This window comes from Cetorhinus maximus, chromosome 12, assembly GCF_964194155.1.
Source record: "Cetorhinus maximus chromosome 12, sCetMax3.hap1.1, whole genome shotgun sequence".
In the NCBI taxonomy this organism is placed as follows: domain Eukaryota; kingdom Metazoa; phylum Chordata; class Chondrichthyes; order Lamniformes; family Cetorhinidae; genus Cetorhinus; species Cetorhinus maximus.
Genome location: NC_135890.1, coordinates 100,227,527 through 100,244,636, shown reverse-complemented (window position 1 = coordinate 100,244,636; position 17,110 = coordinate 100,227,527). Strand labels below are relative to the sequence as shown.

At 43.0% G+C, this 17,110-nt stretch overlaps 1 protein-coding gene across 1 annotated transcript in view; it reads right to left on the bottom strand.

Annotated features, from left to right (window-relative positions):
• LOC144687760 (uncharacterized) overlaps positions 1-17,110 on the bottom strand; it is a 186,448-nt gene that overhangs the window by 27,585 nt on the left and 141,753 nt on the right. The gene's annotated exons all lie outside the window — the stretch shown is intronic.

The following is a 17,110-nucleotide window of genomic DNA, read 5'->3' as shown; positions in this document are numbered from 1 at the left end:
CAGTACCAATTTACTGCCCTCTGGGGCATCACAGTCAAGGCTGACACAATCTACATCCAATGCCTGCATAAACACCTCTTCCAGTTAATAAGCTACCTTCTCCTACAACCTCCCGAGCTTCCAAAATTCACACTTGACCACAGATATCCTGTTCAGCACGAAGTAACATTACCATCTTAATCACAACCCACATCCACTGTCCCAACACTATCCTCAAATACGTGGCCAATCTGTTCATGGCCTAATTACATCCAATCCTTGCAATCTCCTCCAGTTTTATATCATAGCATTTGCTCTGCGGTCCTCAAAGTCTGGTCTCCTACACATCCCCTTCCCCTGACCCTCCTGGTGCTTCTCCATATGTAGCAGAGCCAATGGTCCTACTCTCCAGAATTCCCTCCATAAACCCCTTTGACTTCCTACTTCTTACCCTGTCCTTACAAATGTCTCCTTAAAGCCTTTTTTTGTCTTAACACTTCCATTCTTGCTCAATGTCTGTAAAATACAACAGTGACTACACTTTAGCACTTTGAGACACCATAGGGTCATTCCAGAAATGCAAGTGTTTCTTTCTTCTTGTGTATATATATGTAGAGCCTTGACACATTTTATTATAGTAAAGGCAATATACAAGTGCAATCTCATGAGGAATAAGCACACTGGCTAATGTTTCTTCCCCTCTCAAACTGGGGCTGCTGAGGCCAACTACAACTGCCAACCTGACAGATTCATTTCATGCTTGGTGTTGCTAACTCAACATAAATCAGAGATTGAGTCTAGCATGCTACATATAATTGGAAATCATTTTTGACATAGTCATGATTTACAATTCCTCATTTTTCACTTGTCTAATCTTTTAGAATATATGATACGTGTTTATTTTTCTAAATTCCCAAAGAACAATTCTAGAAAACAAAATTTTCATACAGCTTGTTCCCCAGAATACAGCCAAAGGAAAATGCAGTGTCCTATCATACAATGAGGACAAGACACCTTTCCCTTTTGCAGTCTCGGTTTCTTCACATCCAGTGGGTCATAGTGTGCTACCTGGCTGTGCTCTGGTGCTGCATTCATCAGCTCTGAGGGTTGATGAAAGATTAAGAGGCCTTGGTGTGGTGAGATGATCTTGGCTGTTTTAGCTTCATTTTTTTTTCCAGGGGAGCTAACCTTCATTGCTGTAGTAATACTAAATACAGTATTGCTGTAACTCTTGCCACTTCAAGCCCTACCTTGGCTTCAATTTTCCAAGTTTTCCTTTTTAATTAGGGGTGTGGGGTTTGTTGGCAGCACGATGTTGGTTAGACAGTGGAGTGGGTTGTACTGTATCTATAATGTTTAGCAATAGACAGGGATCAGAGGCTGTATGGGCCTCCATTTTGAGGTTTTGCAGCTATAATTTATTTAATGAAATGACCAATATGCAGGGACGTGCTAACGCAACCTATACGTATAAAGAGAACAGACATCATCAAAGGCCAGTAGCGAATCCCAAGATTAGAAAAGAAGGTATTCAATTTAAAGAGGATGCAATATTATGGGCACAGAAAACAAGTAGGTCCAAGAGTTAGGCAAAATATAATAAACTGCTCTATATCATGAGTGGCCAGGGACAGGGGTTGGGTGTTGGATGGTGAACAAAGGGCCAGGCTTAGAAGTGGGAAAGAATGTTAAAAAGTAAATTGAAATCAGTAAACGTTTATAAGGAATCAGAATTTTTTTTAATAACACATACTTTTATATAGCACATAACGCATGCGTGAAACTAGGGAAAGAACTTTCTTCCCATCGGTCGGGAGTGGGCGGGCACGCAGCTGGCCGCCGCCCGTGATCAGCTGTGTGCCGCCATTTTAGCTCAGCACTACCTGTGCAGGCGGAAGGGAGGAGGAAGGTTAGGTACCCACGCTCTTTCGCGCGCAGAAATCTCCCTAAGGCATGGGGCTGCCTCAGGGAGGTTAAGAAAAACCATCAAGATGTGAAAAATAAAAAAATTAAATTATTCAGACATGTCCCCTCATGTGACATTGTCACATGAGCTGGGGCATGTTTATGAATTTTCATTAAACATTTTATTAAATTAATAAACCCTTCATGAAACCTCTTCCCCCCTGTGGATGAGTTTCCATGAAAAATGCGAAGGCCGCCTGGGCTCTTTGCCTGCCCACCAACCTTAAGGTTGGATGGGCAGTCATGACAAGTGCTTCAATTAGCCAACTCTGGTGCGCGCCCGCCGAACTGAAGATCAGAATGACGTGCGGTGACGTCGGGTAGCACGCCCGACGTCACCGCACATTACTTTATGCATTGGCGTGCGGGGCCCACCCCCGCACACTGACCAGAAGATTTTGCCCTAGGTCTTGGTGAATCTGACAGGCAAGTGTGACATTATAACTGAAAACTCCTATTACAGTGCTACCTATGGGCACAGTTGCAAATACAGGTCATACTTACAGGGGAGAGGTTCATAAGGTTTTTAATGAAACATTTGCCCCATGTTCCAAATTCAATCTCTAATAGAAATCATTCTGTCTACTGAAAATTACATACAAAATATTGTAGTACATACCTTAATAACTCCAATAAGCAGAAAATTTAATTAAATTACATACATAACTGAAACATTAATGAATAATAAGGGTATTCTTCTAAAAAGTCAGCATTGGTCATTTTGTTTTCAAGAGAAAAAACTTCTTTTGACAGACATTATTGTAGTCGGCAGCATGGGCGTGGCTGTTATTTTCCCCCCAATAACTCAGTTGGTTGATTGTCTGAACCATACAAATTAGGAAGGACACAGAGTCAATCTGAACCTAAGATACTCACAATCTTAAAATAAATTCCAGCCCAGTTACACTGAATAGCACAAGTGGGTTTGCTGGGGTCGAGACTTTTTTTATTGGATTCTCAATTTTCCGAAATGCCAATGGCTAATAGCAGATTCAGGTGTCTCATAATCAAATCACAGTTCGAACTGAAATATTATTTGAACTGCAGTAACTGAAATTTTATTTTGCTGCATTGAAAATGGAAATAGCATACGTTCAACATATTGTAAAGTACATTTATGCAACAGCACTTTATTTGTTAAAGAACTGATGTGCCATCATCTTCTATTTTAGTGACAAAATTCAGCAGAGGAATATAGAGATGAGTCAAGACAACTAAAAATTATAAATCCAGCAGAAAAATACCAGTAAACGTTAAAAAAAACTGTGATTAATTTTTTTTGTTACACTTAGCCTGCTGGTCAGAAGTTTGAATGCTGAATGTGGTTTGATTCAGCCTGTCTGGTATTCATTTAATAACAATGGACATGTTTTGCTTTTAACTAGTAGGTACTTAAAAACAACACATGGTTTCCATTTACTATTCATTTTGTCTGGAATCTACAAGGAAAAATAGATGATCACTACAAGGATAAAGAGAGAATGCTGTACATGGTATTATGAAGACAACTACAAAAGAAATAAGGAGGGAGAAGATTAAATATGAGGGTAAACTAGCCAGTAATATAAAAGAAAATTGCAAGATTTTTTTTAGATTATATAAAAGGTAAGAGAGAGGCAAAAGTGGACATTGGGCCGCTGGAAAATGACACTGGAGAAGTAGTAGTGGGGAACAAAGAAATGGCGGAGGAACTGAATAGGTACTTTGCGTCAGTCTTCACAGTGGAAGACACGAGTGACATCCCCAAAGTTCAAGAGAGTCAGGGGGCAGAGGTGAGTATGGTGGCCATTACCAAGGAGAAGGTGCTAAGAAAACTGAAAGGTCTGAAGGTGGATAAATCACCTGGACCAGATGGATTACACCCCAGAATTCTGAAGGAGATAGCTGAAGAGATAGTGGAAGCGTTAGTGGTGATCTTTCAGGAATCACTGGAGTCAGGAAGGGTCCCAGAGGACCGGAAAATGGCTAATGTAACCCCCCTGTTTAAGAAGGGAGTGAGGCAAAAGACGGGAAATTACAGGCCGATTAGCCTGACCTCGGTCGTTGGTAAGATTTTAGAGTCCATTATTAAGGATGAGATTTCAGAATACTTGGAAGTGCATGGTAAAATCAGGCAAAGTCAGCATGGTTTCATCAAGGGGAGGTCATGCCTGACAAATCTGTTAGAATTCTTTGAGGAGGTAAAGAGTAGGTTAGACAAAGGAGAGCCAATGGATTTAATCTACTTGGACTTCCAGAAGGCCTTTGACAAGGTGCCACACAGGAGGCTGCTCAGTAAGATAAGAGCCCATGGTGTTAGAGGCAAGGTATTAGCATGGATAGAAGATTGGCTGTCTGGCAGGAGGCAGAGAGTGGGGATAAGGGGGTCCTTCTCAGGACGGCGGCCGGTGACTAATGGAGTTCCACAGGGGTCAATGTTGGGACCACAACTTTTCACTTTATACATTAATGATCTAGATGAAGGAACTGAGGGCATCCTGGCTAAGTTTGCAGATGATACAAAGATAGGTGGAGGGACAGGTAGTATTGAGGAGGCGGGGAGGCTGCAGAAGGATTTGGACAGGTTAGGAGAATGGGCAAAGAAGTGGCAGATGGAATACAACGTGGGGAAGTGTGAGGTCATGCACTTTGGTAGGAAGAATAGAGGCATGGACTATTTTCTAAATGGGGAGAGAATTCAGAAATCTGGAGTGCAAAGGCACTTGGCAGTCCTAGTCCAGGATTCTCTTAAGGTTAGCTTGCAGGTTGAGTCGGTAGTTAGGAAGGCAAATGAAATGTTGGCATTTATTTTGAGAGGACTAGAATATAAAAGCAGGAATGTGCTGCTGAGGCTTTATAAGGCTCTGGTCAGATCACATTTAGAATATTGTGAGCAATTTTGGGCCCCGTATCTCAGGAAGGATGTGCTGGCCCTGGAGAGGGTCCAGAGGAGGTTTACGAGAATGATCCCAGGAATGAAAGGCTTAACATATGAGGAACGTTTGAGGACTCTGGGTCCATACTCGATGGAGTTTAGAAGGATGAGGGGGGATCTGATTGAAACTTACAGAATACTGAAAGGCCTGGATAGAGTGGACGTGGGGAAGATGTTTCCATTAGTAGGAGAGACTAGGACCCGAGGGCACAGCCTCAGAGTAAAGGGAAGACCTTTTAGAACAGAGATGAGGAGAAACTACTTTAGCCAGAGCGTGGTGAATCTATGGAATTCATTGCCACAGAAAGCTTTGGAGGCCAGGTCATTGAGTGTATTTAAGACCGAGATAGATAGGTTCTTGATTGGTAAGGGGATCAAAGGTTATGGGGAGAAGGTGGGAGAATGGGGTTCAGAAACTTATCAGCCATGATTGAATGGCGGAGCAGACTCGATGGGCCGATTGGCCTAATTTCTCCTCCTATGTCTTATGGTCTTAAGACAAAAGGAATGAGACAAAAGGAATGATTTTAAGATTACTATCCAAACCGAGTGCACAATAATTACAAAATGATGAACATTGTGCTGTTTCAAGTATGACAAGATACAAAATTAACATTTTTTTCTCAAAAAATGTTTACCGCTTGCCAATTTTTTGTTAATACATGAGATTATGGGGTAATTTTGTAGAGGTGCTTAAAATGATGAAGGGGTGGATAGAATAGGGAGAATCAGACTGTTTCCAGTGGTTAAGAAATCTCGAATAAGGAAACAAGATTAAATGTAAAAGACTTGGGCCATGGAACAAGAGAAACATTTTCATTTGTAAAAACACAATTGAGAGGTTGTGGAATGAACCACCAGAGCTAAGGATTCAAGCAGAGGCCATGTCAACTTGCAAGAATATATCAGAAGGGTTGTTAAAGAAAAGGGGATAAAAGGATTTGTAAAAAGAGTGGATGCATTGTATTAAGAATCCTGCCTGTATAGAGAATTTTTTAAAAAAGCACACGGGTTAGTTCTAATAAAAGTTACAACACATGAACAGGCTATGTAATTAATTCTCCACATAGTAAATGTTCATCAAGAACTTTTTTTCATATCAACTGTTTTCTGCTCAGCAACGGTTTGCACATCATTCCTGTCAAGCTGATGGTAAACTAGACAGTGTAGTAAATAAATACAACCTCCCTTTTTTTTAATAATACCTTTTAAATGACTAACTTTGATACCTAAAAACTCTTCCTAATCATGGAATGGAAAGTTTTTCACAGGCCTCTGTTGGCATTACAACATGTATTTTTGGTATATTTTACCACTAACTAGTTATTTTTGTATCAACATTAATAATACTGTGTTTTGTACAAACTTCTTGATGAAAATCTCCAAACTCCAGAGGTTTGCTGAAAATTTTCCAAGAAGACAGTGGCTTTTTTGTTTAATACAAAAAAGGAACTGCTGTGCTCTGAGCAATGGGTGGCTTGGCAATATCGTCCAAGTGTAGTTTGAAATTCTTTTTAAAATCAAATCCATAAAATTTCAATTTACAACTGACATCATCAATATTCAATTTATACCTGTTACAGCTTGTTCAAATTTTGTCCTTAGCCACAAAACCCATGCTAAGTTCTTCAAAGACAATTTCTTCAGGTTTCTGAAGTCTAACCAGCAGGTATTAACTTGTAGCTCTTGGTCCTTCTTCAATTATTCCTGACATAAATAGCTCCCTCTAACCACAACCACAGTTCGTTCATTGCGAACACCATTTCTTATTTCATGTCGAACACTTCCATTCCCTTCGTCTCTCTGGAAAGACCATGCATGTCCAAGACTTGAACACTGCTTCCTTATCTGGGGTGATTCTTCCAGTATGATTCTTCCAGCACTAATCTTACTTCAGCACAAAATACGAGAAAAAACCTGCTGCCTCTACAAGTAATCCTTCTCTCATCTTTAGCCTCTGACAACCGTGCACCCCTCCCCTCGTCTCTACTTTGGCAATACATCTCTGGTCAATGCTACTTTGAACGGTTTCTTTTTCCTTCCAAACTCAAAAACACCAATTTGCACACACTTGCAACATCACTATAATGTTGAAATCAAAACCCATTTGACATTCTTCTAGTTCAAAACTATTCCATAGGTTTCAGTCTTGCAAAAGAATAATGAGTCTAGAGATAAAGGCATGGATGAAGGTTTCAGATATGCTGAAGCAGGGCTGGAGCTGGGTGATCTTATTATGTTGGATGTAAGTGTTCTTGGAGATTGAGTAAATATAGAGTCAGACACTCACCTGGGTCAAATGTGATGCCCTCCTCTCCTTCCTCAACCTCTGCACTGAGCAACTCCTCATCCTTGGTGATTTCAATCTTCATCTCAGCTCCCTTGCCCACTCTCCTCTAAATTCATTAAACTCTTACCTAACACTTTCCCTCTATATAAACTCTCCTACCCATTCTCACAGCCATTGGCTGGATCTTTCCATCTCTCATTGTCTCTTTTACTCCCATAGTCTTTATGGCAGAAAAGGCCATTTCCACCACTTCCTCAAATCCCTCATCAGCCACATCTCCAGCCCCTCCTTTTATGAATATGTAATGTCACGATTCAAATGTATACAATTTCTGGTTTTGGGAAATTAATTTTTTAAATGCAAGGTAAGTAGAAAAACTTGAATTTGAGAGACTGGTAAACAAAACCTAGAGTAATTACAATTCAAAGGATGACTGATGTTTACTTAAAGGAATTAGAGTTAGATGGCTGAAAACAGTAAATAATAGGTGGCCCCTTTTTGAGTCTTGGTAGAAATGAGGTGTCTACAGTTATCTTCATAAGAGGTTTAAATTATTCATGTGGATCCCACATCAAAGAAATGTTTGAAAGGGAAGTATTTAAAGTATCGATATACTTTTCAAATCAAAGGATGGATTTGAAAATTGTGGATGATTGGTTTGAATCTTTATCTGGGACATTCCAGATGTACCACATTGCCATGAGGACAGACTGCAGGAAGGCAGTCTTTTGTTTTGGATTTATCTGTGTGCTTTTTCTCACAGAAACGGCAGTCAGCTTGGAAGATTATGAAAAGGCAGTGGTGTATCTGCTGGCAGCCAGAACAAGGAGCAAAGAGGCCATTAGGAACCAGGAGTGTTCCTGATCTAGAGTCACTAAGCAGGATTGCGAGTGGGGCCCATGCTCAAAATGAAAAGTCCAAATTCATGAGGAATTAAAATTGTCAGAGCTGCCTAGTAAAGCTAGTGGGAGAGTTCGATGGTGGAATCTTCGCAGAGAAAGTGAGTGAACTCTGGAAGTCTAAGTGCCAGACTGGGAAACTGACAAGAATCAAAGTGATTTCCTGAGAACTGTGGCACATCTTGGTTTGCTCCAGGAGAATTGTAGTACAATAATCCTCAAGATTCTGGAAAGAATAGATGGAACTCTTGACTTGAATTAGAAACAGAACGGGAAATGGTCTTTTCAGATTTTTAGGTTTAAATCATAAGGGCTTACAAAATATACTGTTAATAAGGTTCGCTTTATTTAATTATTGTACAGTAAAAGTTTTTGTTTAAAACATGAAATCTTGTAGTAAAACTTTCAGTTAATAACGGGGAGGTCAAATTTCTTTTTAAAAGTTAATAGTCTCCCTTGTGATCATAACATCTGTAACCTCCCTGAACTTTTATCTCTTCAAATTCTTTGTTCCCCTGACTTTGGCATTTTGAACAGTTTCACCTTTCAGCCAGCTAGGTTCCAGGCTCCAGAATTATCCACTTAAGTGAGGCATGAACTCATAACCTTTTGATTCAGAGATGAAAATGTTACAACTGAGCCAAGGCTGACACCTGAATCAATCCAGAGTCAATACCTATCCTGACCCAGGAGAGAAGCAGTTCAAGGCATCCTGATGCATATTTTGGGTTCCTCGCTGCATGGAGTGAGGGGCAATTGGACCTCCATTGTACTTTTTAATCCTGGTATTAATTTAAATGTTGGGAGAGTGAGGAAGCAGCCACCCATCCATCCGCTGAAAGTTGCAAGTGTGTAATCAGCATGCCCTGCACATGCCTTTGGGGAAGCAGAATTCCAGTTCAAGCCAGGCTGTATAAACAAGGTACTTCCATGTTGGAACCAACACAACAACCACTGGTTTTGGACCAGTAGCTGTAGTATAATACACCCTTAGTTATCCAAGATTGTGGAATCTGTTTTGCGGTGATGTAGTACTTAATCTCTAAATTGCCAAATCACATCACATTACACAAAATGTTATTTTTTTTGCAACTGGTTGTACTGATGATTTTCCAGACTCTCTGTTCATTTTCTCACATGGAACTCTAGTTTAAAGTGTCAACTAAGCAACACTACCTTTACTCCATTATTGTTGCACCATGTGAGACCAGAATAGTAGAAGGCGAACTAGATGAAATGTAGTCTTCTTTCATGCAACAACTCCAAGGTTCCCATCTGTAATTGCCATGTGGCGATTAGCGCATCAATTGCGCATTAAGATTTTAATGCCCTTAACTTTGTAATTGCACGGGTTTATCAAAAGCTTGGGACTTTAAGGACCACGTTTTGGCTACCAAGACGGGTAGCTCAAGTTGTGAAATTTTCTGACTCACCGGACCTGCCTCAGTAAAGAGTGTCCCAAATTTTGAGATTTTCGCTCACCGTGTGTAGGATCAAGTTGGGCCCGTCGACCCCGGAAACAGATGCTAGGAGGGCATGGGGGCGGGCAAGTGTCGAGGAAGGCTGGTTAGAAGGTCCGCCTCATTTCTGTGCGACTTAATCCTTGTTGTTTTAGAAGATTTCAGTCCCTTTACCCCTCACCTCTCACACCCACTCACGGCCCCTCATACCCCCATGCCAACTCAATGCCAGATTGCCCAACATCCACTATGGGCATACTAACGGCCTGTCAATCAAAGCAGCCCAGCAGAACTTTTTTTAAAACAATCACTGACAGCTGCTGCCAGTTTCCTTTTATAGTTTAAAGAGTGGGGGGATTAAAAAAAACTTCAGATGATGACAGTTAACAGACCTTATCTGCCCTTTAAGTGTGTTCACGTCTACTCCATCAATTTGTGACTCCCACACTGAGGGATAAGGCCCTTGTAACAGCCAAAATGGGGTATACTTGAACACAACAAAAAGTTCAAATTGCCCTGCTGAGTTAGAATCTCTCTCCTGTGTGATTCACATTCCACCCCCTTTACCCTAACCCCTTAAGGAGCTTGTTAAGGGGCAAGCACAAAGTAGAATCAAGTTTTCAAAGGTTTTTTGGGTGGGCCCACTCACCCAGTCTTGTAGTCTTGTGCACTTCAGTGCAAAGTTGCCGGGTTCGTCGTGCAGCCTGAATAACTTAATTTGTTGTGGTCTTTTAAATAGATCAATGTGGCCAACCAGCACCAGCATGAGTGCTGGTTCTACCTGGTCATGCAAATCCACCGTCCGCCTCCTCCTACTTCAGAGGAGGTGCCTGCTTGAATTGGCATTGTAGTGGCATATAGCAACATGGCTACCATCTGCCTTTGCCGCTGGCACCGGGGAGGCAGCTTCTGCCTCCAAGAGACATTCGGCATCTCTAATTGGGCGCTGAGTTCACCTCTTGGAAATTAGGCCATTTAACTTTGAAAATTACATCACAATAGCAATGCAGCTTGGGCGCCAGATTGAAACCTAGAACTCACCTGAGTGCCCGCATTGAAAATCCAGCCCCGGGTTTAAAATCTGCTCTCTCAGTTAAATAATTTGTTTTACACTACTATGAATTTTTTTCTGTGGATGCAGATGTTGGTTATAGAAGGCAATTTTTACAAATAGGGAGTTGAAGAATCATGAAAGACCTGCATATGGCTATAGTGCTGTCAGGTTGTGATCATTTGTGCTCTTTAACAAGCTAATCACTGTATCTGAATCTCAATGTAACATGATACCACAGAAAATTACTTTGTGAGGAGTAGATTAAATGAGACCTTACCTTTTCTTAGAAAAGGATTTTTAAAAAATTACTTCAAATACTAGAAGCTAAGTAAAGCACAACACGTAGTTCAATAAACTATGAGCTGGACATTTTTTTGTGTAAGCAACTTGACAACAATGCACTCACTGATGCCATAACACATAACATACTGTTTGAAAGGGTATTCGGATTGTATTCTAGATTTTATAGGATTAACAAGAAATTATCAAATATTATTTCCACAATGATTTGCCAATCTAAAAGCATGTAAAACATAACGAATGCTAAGTTGGACAAAACTTTCCATCGCCTCCAAGTATTGAGCATTTCCCTGTTAAAATGTATTTAAAACAGCATTTGCACTAAGATCGAATAATAATTTTTACAAATCGTTTTAAATAGCTAACACAACAACTTGTATTTATACACCATCTTTAACATAATAAAATATCCCAAGGTTCTTGACATCAAGTCACATGGGAAGATATTAGGGAGGATGGCCAAAAAATAGGTGGCGTGCCTTAAAGGTAAAAAAAGAGACATAGAGGTGGAGAGGTTTAGGGAAGAAATTCCAGAGCTTAGGGGCAAGGCAGCTGAAGGCACAGCCACCAATGGTGGGGCAATTAAAATTGAGGATTCTCAAGAGGCCAGAGTTAGATGAGTACAGTTATCTCAGAGGGTTGTGGGGCTGGAGGAGATTACTGAGATGGGGAGGAGTGATGCCATGGAGGGACTTGAAAACAAGGATGAGAATTTTTTTTTTCAATCGACACATTGCTTGCTGACCTGCATTGGCTTCCAGTTAAGCACAGTGGTGATGGGTGAATAGGATTTGGTGCAAGCTACAGCACAGGGAGTAAAACATTTAGTCAAGTTCAATGAGAGCTGAACGTGGGAAACCAGCTAGAAGTGCATTAGTGTAGTCAATCTAGGGGTAACAAAAACATGGATGAGCATTTCAGCAGCAATGGGTTGAGGCAGGAGCAGAGTCAGAGTCAGGTAACGTTATGGAGATGGAAATAGGCAGTCCTACTGAATGCTTGGATGAGAGATTGGAATCTCATCTAAGAATCAAATATGACACCAAGTTTGTAATCAGTCTGGTTCAGCTTCAGACAGTTGCCAGGGAGAAGGATGGAGTTGGTTGCTCAGGAACTGAGTTTGTAGTGGGACTATAGACAATGGCTTTGGTCTTCCAAATATTTAATTGAAGCAAATTTCTACTTATCCAGTACTTAATATCGAACAAACAGTCTGAAAAGTTAGCATAAGTGGAGGAGTCGATGGAGGTAGTAGAGGTGAATTAGAGATGGGTATCATCAGCAAACTTATGAAAGCTGATGATGCAAGGGGCAGCATGTACATAAGAAATAGGAGGGGGCCAAGGTTACTTCCTTGGGGGACTCCAGAGGTAAACAGGAAGAGAAGCCATTGCAAGTGATTCTCTGGCAAGGATTAGATAGATGAGAAAGGAACCAGGCGGGTGTGGTGCTTCCCGGGGAGATGACAGTAAAGAGGTGTTGGACGAGGGTGGCGTGATCAAAGGCTGTAGACAGTTCGACAAGGATGAGGAAGGATAGATTATCATTGTCACAGTCAAATGCTGCGCCATTTGTGACTTTGGTAAGTGCCATTTTGGTCCTGTGTCAGGGTGAAAATCTGATGGGAGGAATTGAAGCATGGGGCTCCAGTGAAGATGGGCACAGATTTGGCAGCCGACAGCACATTCAAGAACTTTGAGAAGGAAAGGGAAGTTGGGGGTGGGGTTAGTTTGCAAAGATGGTGGGATCAGGGTTTTTTTTTGATGTGAGGGTTTGCGAGGGCAAATTTGAAGGAGAAGGACAATACCTGAATATCAGATATTGAGGACCAGGAGGAGAAGTTGGGTGGTCAGTAGTTTAGTGGGTATAGGGTCAAGGCAGCAGGAGGTGGGTCTCATAGACAAGATATGCTCAGGGAGGGTATGAAGAGAGATTGGAGAGAAACTAGACAACAATGCAACCTCAGGGCTAGAGCAGGGGGGAAGCCTTGAAGGAAATTTACCTGGTGGATGAGGAAAAGGGGGCGAAGTGGTAGAGGCAGCTGATCAGATGGTCACAATCTTAGTGACAAAAAAGTCCATGCGTTTCTCACACATTGTTGGGGGTGAGGATGGAGGAGACAGGGGACAATATTTAATTATCAAAGTATCATAGTAGTTAATCATTCAAATGAGCAGTGCAAATTTCAGCTTAAAAGTGCACTTTTGTTCTGTGTGGACATTTTCAGGCACAATCTGTAATTGCTTTGACAAAAGTATGGCCCATAGGAAAGATTATCGGTGCGAATTTTAACATGTTTTTGCTGAGGTGCCAAGTAATAACCTATCTGGCAACAATCACAAAGTGTACATTCTGGTAAAGCATAGTAACCAACTTAAGCCATGCATGCTATTTAATTCATAGTTTATACATGCAGTACGTCTGCAATAAACCCTTCTCAGAATTAAGGATATGTCCTCATGATCAACGAATCAAATTAAAAAATGTCTGTACTCCTGAGACAAAGTCAGAGGGTGACAATGATGAGATGAAAGATGACAAGTTCAGGATAAGACACCAGACTACACCATCAGAGTTGAAGATTTATTCAATGAAAAATGAATTAAAGCTGAAAGGCACCAAAGGTTTGTTTTGAACACAGAGCACATCTTTCAATAATAAACATTAGCTCTTAAAAATGACTTGTTGCCAAAAGTGTTGCTCCAAAAGTATTGTATTACAATATTGAAAGCTTAATTATAATATATCAGCTATTTCTCCAAACAATATGGAAGTCATCTTCTAACAGAGCCCACATGATTGCAATCTGAAGAAACATGACCCTCACCTTTCTCTCACACACACGCGCACATGCACTATTAAATTTCCATTGAAAAGGGGTGACCCATACACTGGGATTTTTCAATGCTTTCCACAGTAAATCTATGTCCCACAAATTTATTGCAACAATGAGTTGTGAATTTAACTGAAATAGCTTGCATCTCAAATAACTGAAAATCTTGCGACGGCTAGGTATGCCAACACAGGCTATCAAGCCATTGAAAATTGTCTGAATCAATTTTCTATTTTTCTCACTGGTTAAGAATTTGGCTTTGTGTTTCCTTTTTCTAATTTATTTTCTTCTGCAAATTCTATTATGTGGAATCTTACTGTCCAATTCTAATTTTCTTTCCAATCACATCCAGTTAAAAAACTTAACACAAAGTTCTACATGACTACAAACTAAAAAAAAAAACCACAATTATGATAATTTTCCAAAATAATCTGAAATGCAGAATGAAGAAGATTGTAAGAAACAAGAGCAGGAGTAGACCATTTGGCCTCTCCAGCCTGCTCTGCCATTCAAAAAGATCATGGCTGATCTGATTATGGCCTTAACCCCACTTTCCTGTCTGCCCCCCATAACCCTTGACTCCTTTGTCAATCAAAAAGCTGTCAAACTCAGCCTTGAATATATTCTACAACCCTGCCTCCACCGGCCTCTGTGGAAGAGAATTCCAAAGACTAACAACCCTCTGAAAGGAGAAATTCCTCTGACTCTCCATTTTAAATGGGAGGCCCCCAGTGCACCCCCTAGTTCTAGATTTCCCCACGAGAGAAAACATTGTCTTAGGGCGGAATCGTCCCAGATTTGCACTAAGTGCAGAGGTGGGCAGAAAAAAAATAGTTTTATCCGCTGGCCGCAATGGCTGGTTGCTGCGCTGTGTTGCCCCATTCCCAGCACATCCAGCCTCACTAATAATGCATTCACAGGAAACACTCAGGCTCACTGGTGGGCAGGCTCGGATTTGCTTGCCATGCCATGACCTCAGCGCTTCCTCACTACGGGTGCCATATTTAAAGCATACCAGGACACATGCCTACTTCATGTCTACAGACCAGGTGACAGATGGCCTCGAAAGTGAAGATGACGGCAGCCCCCAAATTTAGTGACGCCTCACTGGGGTGCCTGCTGAATGCAGTGGAAAGCCGCCGCGATGTCCATCAGAGTCACCAATCCAGCCTGAGGTGGTGGCAGCGATGGTCAGTGCCACCGGAGGGGGGTGGAGTGCTCCAAATTAGGCCTTTCCGTGTGCCATTGCGCTGGCTGGTGAGGATGTGGGCCATGACTGCGGTGACAGTGAGGTCAGCAACGCTCACCCAAGTGAAGATCCTGCACCACATTATCCCTCTCCCAACGCAACTGTGAGTGCTCTCTCTCCTGCTTTTGACTGTGCTGCCATGCACTAATTATCCCTACTTTGGCTCACAGGGAGCTCTGCCAAGGGCTCAATGCCCTCAGCCAGCTCGTCCCTTAGTTCCATCAGGTCCTCACCTCCAGCGACGAGCACACCTCCTCCATTGAAGAGCTGGAAATAAGCAGCCTGGAAGGCCCATCACAGCATTTACCCACACCCTCCACCAGCGCAGAGACACACCTCAGTGCGACCTGGATCCAGAGCAGGCTTAGGCTCACAATCTGGTTGTCACTGCATGGACGCATGTCCGCAGAAAGGGGAGGCAGGTTCAGCCGAGCTACCTGACATTCGGAAGACTGCTGGGGAGGAGGCATTTGTGAGATCAGAATCAGATGACGAACCTCTGGATTCGGCCTTCCAACTCATCGTGGAGAGTCTGCAGAAGGCAGGGGAACATCACACAGAGCAGTTGGAAGCCCTCAACGAGTGGCATGCGGCTCAGAGGACCACATGCGCCCACTCTGATGAAATGGTGCCCACATGTGCAAGTATGGAGGTCTCCATGGGAAGGATGGCAGATGCCATGGAGGCCCTGGTCCAGCAGAATGCAGAAACGTGCGCACACCTGCATTCCATCCCGGTAGACATTGACAAGTTCAAGTGGCAACGCAATAGGGAAACAAGGCATCTCGACATCCCTCTTGGTGCTCCTTCCTTTCAAGGGGTCAGGCCAGGGCCCTCAGGCATCCAAAGGGCGGAGGAGCGGCAGCTGGACACCTCTGGGTCATCCACTCAGGAACCTCAAAGGCTGTCCATTCCCTCAGAGTTCCCTTTGCCTGTGACCCCTACAACCTTGTCCTCTGTCACCACATAGGGAGCAGCTGGCCCACAGGAAAACAACCAAAGCAAGCTGGGGCCCTCAAGGCCTTGGCTCTCCAGAGGGTGCACACCAAAGTCATCAGAGACAACAGGTCAACCATTGCACAGGCTGTCTCCACCCCTGCTGCGGATGTCAGGGCAGCATTTAGAAGAATTAAGAAATTCTGATCACAGTTGGCTGCATGGGTGAACGCATTTTGTCACTTTATAATCTGAAAATATATTCACTTCCACCGAATAATGTGTAATGTCTTTCAGCTTCATTGACAGGCTTCGCGAGCCCTCCCACTGCATTTCCCGCCTCTCACAGTTCAGCTGCAGGTAGCCCACAACACTCAAGAAGCTTGACACTGGCCATGACAAAGCAGCCCGCCGACGCACAGTTTCAGCAGTGTACCATCTACAAGATGCACTGCAGGAATTCTCCAAGGCTCCTTAGACAGCACCTTCCAAACCCACAACCACTACCATCTGGAAGGACAAGGGCACAGATAGATGGGAACACCACCACCTGGAAGTTCCCCTCCAAGTCACTCACCATCCTGACTTGGAAATATATCACCGTTCCTTCACTGTTACTGGGTCAAAATCCTGGAACTCTTTTCCTCAAGAACTGTGTGTGTGCCTACACCACATGGACTGCAGCGGTTCAAAAAGGAAGCTCATCACCACCTTCTCAAGGGCAACTAGGGATGGGCAATAAATGCCCCTCTCTGAACTCCCTCCTCACCCCGCACACCTCTCCCAGCCACCTTCCCTCACCCCAAACTCCCTCTCTTGCACCTTCTTCCCCATTTGCTGCATTCTCATCTGCTATACTCTCCTCTCCCCGTACTCCCTCCTCCCAACCTCCCCCCGCCCCGCCGAACCCTTCATTCCCGCCCCTGTCCTTCCCTGTACACCTTCCTCCCAGTCAGACCTAGACTTCCCTCTCCCACATGCCCCTCCCCAATCCAACTTTCCCTCCCACTCACAGCTGCACCTTTCTCTTCACCCCCACCGATCATCCGTGGCAGCCCATGGCCAGGACCACGATGTTCTGAAACAGACCCGAGACAAAATGGAGACCTCCCACATTCTGTGAGCTGCTTCGCGGCGGAACCACGTCCATGAGAATCCACGCAGCATGCGATGCACGTGTTCCTCCAGGGTCCGGTAGCTGTAGGGCTCCAGCATCTTCTGCTCCTTGGAT